Source organism: Arctopsyche grandis, chromosome 13, assembly GCF_051622035.1.
Source record: "Arctopsyche grandis isolate Sample6627 chromosome 13, ASM5162203v2, whole genome shotgun sequence".
Taxonomy (NCBI): Eukaryota; Metazoa; Arthropoda; class Insecta; order Trichoptera; family Hydropsychidae; genus Arctopsyche; species Arctopsyche grandis.
In genome coordinates, this window is record NC_135367.1 from 21,436,450 (window position 1) to 21,441,161 (window position 4,712).

Here is a 4,712-nt window from a genome sequence, read left to right on the forward strand (position 1 = left end):
AGTGATTTTTCAGAAGTATATACCACATTCATGTTATTTTTTTCTATTTCGGTAACTGTAGCTAATATAGAAAGAACATTCAATAAATTAAAAATAATTAATAAATTCGATCAGTCAAACCAGACTCGATGAACTATCTTTGCTTACAATTGGGCACAAAGAAGCAGCCAAAATGGATCTCAAATAATTAATTCATGATTTTGCATCTCGAACAGTAAAGTTCGAGATGCAAAAACCAAAAATTTGGTATTTCGATTAAAAAATTCGAGTAGGGGGAGCCTTGATGATTTTTTGCTTACGGGCCCAAAGATCTTAGTTACGCCACTGGGTATGAACAGACCCTAATGCATTCAAACCAGGTGCGTAACTACTATGCCGCAAGGGCATGCGGTGCATGCGGGCCTTTTAAATTTAGGGGCCCTAAAGGTTTTTAAATAAAAATAAGTCGTAAAAATTTTCTTAAAATTATTCATAAGACTAAACCACTAGTTAAAGTTTATACTCCAAATTTCGTGTCGGGTTTTTACGATTTTGTACTCCTTCTAACGACATTTAATATTTTTCCGTTATGGTACAGTAATAATAATTGTCTGAAATGATCTATAAACTCTATAAAACTGAAATGTTAAATTAAAAAAAAATAATGGATAATAAAATATTTTCGTTTCATTTTGTATTGTGAATCTTCAGTTTTCTTTCAGAAACGCTAGACATCGTTCGAGATTTTCGGATAGCCATTTTATCTTAAATGAAATATTTGATAACAAGATTTACTATCGTGCTTTTTTTCTCAAATTAATAAAAGAGTATAAAAGAAATTCGATGAGTCAACTCTGGCTCACTGAATGAGCAATATTATCGATTTAACATGAAGAAGCTTCTAAATTAATGTCTTTGATATATGTAATTGCATAATTTGCGACTTTGAAAGCGAGGAAAAAGAACATTTAAACAATGTTAGTTAATTTTAATGAGAAAAATATTAAAGGGGGGCCTTTTGCTAACATTTGCATGCGGGCCGAATTTTTCTACATATAGTTACGCCACTGATTCAAACATCGCCCTCTTGTTTTCTTCTTGTAAAGTGAGTTCAGCTTCTCCTGTTTGCTTCCCTGCCAACCTTTTTTTAATCCTAGATCTTCTCTCTATTGCGATTTCATGATCATCTAATTTAAAAGCACCTGTTGACTGCGTGACTGCGCTTCTCTAGTTATCTTCTACCATCTAGTAATTATAATAATGGCACCTCTAGCCACCCTTGAGTTGAAATACCATTTCCTTTGTTGTTTTTTTATTTTTGCATTGTGTTAGAATTTCTACGAAATTCAGGTAAAGAAAGATATCCTCTAACCGACGAGTCGTTTCGGTTGCGTATAAATTCATTAAAATTTTATTTTTAATTTGGTGTCACCCGGTGATATACATATATGTATGTATATACCCCCCACATCTGCCTTGAGACGCCACTGCTGGTATGCATTATAATAAAATACATCTTTATACTTATATATCTTTATGCTGCACAAAAATGTGCTGTATTATTTTTTGACAATACAGTTATGGCAAAGATTAAGCATCAGATATGATCCCATCAATGTGACTTTGATATACCGTGATCTGTGATTATGAACTCATTTTGTCATTATTATATCAAATGATAACGATATTGGACTGTTGAAATTTGGTCAGTTCGTATGTGAAATATCTATTGTACAACATACATATAATACATACGCACTTCAAAAAGTGATACAACAGTACATAGATGTGTTTTTATTGCTTTATCCGTATATTTTTTAAATATATTTCTCCGTATGTGTTTATATCTGATATGAACACAGACTTTTTTAATGATACATAATGTATCATTAAAAAAGTCCTTATATTCCTTAAATACATATTATAAGTTATTATGGGTTAAAAAACTATTTTTAAATTGTACATATGAGTTTTTTGAAGTTGGTCTAAGGACATCTGTAATCGACCAGCTAGCGATCGTCGAACTCACACAAGTTTCGTAACAATTCCCCAAGGCTGGTTTTTAGAATTAATACCACGTAGATACGTGCGGTGTTTTTTTTTACGAAGTAACGACCGATTTGAGTTAAATCTGGGTCGACACAAAATACGTTGGGAAATAAATTACCCTTCCCCCCCCTTTTTGGATTTGCTTTTCCTAAAATTGATTGATCTAATTGTAGAATTTTGTTTCTAAATTGTTATGTTGAATTGATAAATAGTTTTTGAGGAATATAAGAAGTATAAAGAAACAAAGTTCCATAATGAAATATACATACATACAGTGGCGGACTGGCCATACAAGCGAACATGCCCGATGGCATGTGGGCCCCACTATCTGTTAGAAAATATGGGCCCTGAGTAAAATTAAATAACTTTTTAACTATTTCACGTGTGTAAAAATGTATAGGATATTGCAACTTTAGGACCTAAAGTTTGGGTATTTCAACAAAACAAATTTCTTACGATATACACAAATAACTAATACCTGCTTTAACAGCCCAAGGATCGGTTAACTTTTTTTATTAGGCTTGAAATGTAAGTTTCAACATTTGCGTGGGACCTTTTGCCGGGCCTATTCCAACCTCAAGATTATGTATATACCAATACCTATGTAACAACTAACTACTGAAATAAAAATGGGAATAAACAAATTTTCGTGAATAATATAAACTGAATTGCTTAAAACAATTTTGATAGGATGATTCATCATCAACCAGCGATTTAAATTTACTTCATACTTTCAAAATAACATTTGATTATACTTCGATGATATAGTAAGATTTAAATACACAATTTTAAACAGTTTCCGAATATAAAATCTATTCCTAATCTAGACACATCCATGTATATAGAAATATAGGATAGGGGCCCCCTCCCCAAAATCCCGATTTTCGATTAACATTAATTGAAAATATTATGCATTTTTTTCAGGGACGTAATTTGGGGGGGCCATAGGGGGGCACTCGCCTTAATTAAGGAATAGTGTGAATTTAGAAAATATTATGAATTTAATGATTAATGAGATACTATGGATCTATGAATGCTACGTGTATTTCTTATGTATGTTACTTTTGGGTAACTAATAAAATAATCACTGCTATGTGCTTTGAAAAAAAACAAAACAAAACTTTATCTAATGTTATTACGTACATATGTACAAGTGACAAGACAGTCGGTAGAAATTAAGTTAATTGATAGTTTTTTGGAGAATCAGTTTGATGGTCGATTAATGTTGACTATGTAAAGATTTGTGGAAAAAAATTTTCGCCTGCGGCGTTTTTTTCTCTTTTTACATAAAATTATTTTATAATTACTTTTTCAAAAATAAGCTTATTTTTTCATATTTTATAACTCAATAAGGTAAAGAATATTTTCCATTTTTATTCCGATATAAAAAAGATTTTTTGAAAAAAAATTCAATTTGACCAATCTTTGCCTGCCCTGCCCCCCAAAGAAAAAGCTGAAATGACGTCCCTGATTGTTTTCTACCGAAAGTAAAAGCCGCTTTTATGCCGCATTCTTTTATGATGCATTATATTTACCTAGAACAAGGGTTAAAACGAAATATACAATATAATTTATGGATCTATTTTGCTTTTGCCATTTTTCTTGTACCTAAATTTGTTTATTCCCAATTTTGAAAAAAAAAAATTTCCCTTGATTTTTAGCGTGATGGAAAGAAGAAAATTTTGTTATATGGGGGGGGGGGGGGGACAAATTATTTTAACCCTGGGTGGGGCCCCCTTTGACTCCTGGCATGCACTGATTTCAGTCCCAGTCCGCCACTGCATACATACACGTTCACATAAATATATCGGCTATGATATAGGTATATTAGCTACAGAAGGCGCGTGCACAGTACTCACACAAATGCATTTTTCATATACAGGCTGTTGAAAGAAACACGCTAATATTTATATATTTTATTTCAACCGATCGTGTAATGTTTTTAAGATCTATGATATAGTTTGGATGGCATATTTATTTAATATTTGAATACGTGCCACGAATAAAATGATAAATAGCATTTTAAAAGTGTTCGAATTTTGATAATAATGCAGTCCTTTTCATTATTATGTATAGACATTCTTCGTTGTCGGCTAGTATTAAGTCCCGACCACTACAAAGATAATAAAATAAATTCGTAAAGAAAGCGCTACACTTTGTTGTTTATTTGCTCACTTCTAATTTGTTTAGGGCGGTTTCAGACTAGCGTTTTATACGCGCGTATAATCTCGTTTTTTGAAGTGCATGTAGGCGCGTATAGGCGCGTCATTTTCCATACGCGCAACTCGTACGAGCGTAGACGCACTTATAAGCTCGTATTATCCATGTTGATACTAAATCACCACTACTGGTTCTGTAGAGTGGTGATAAACGAAGTTCTGGCGTTCATACGAAATAAGATCGACACCCTAGATGAAGTATCACTTGTGCAAATTTGTGACTTCTTTACCGAGGACGAAATGATGGTGGCGAGAAACGTGCTCATTTCACTTCTGCCTGATGTTTTTTTTTTTTTTTTTTAAAGAAATTTATTCATTTTAAACACATATTACAAATATATAAATAAATCCGCCAAACTATAACAAATAGTTTGTTTATAGTTTGTGCGAAAAACACGACGACAAGGTGATCTAAAAAAGTTAAGATGTATTCAAGACATTATTAAAATGTTTAAAGAAACAGAT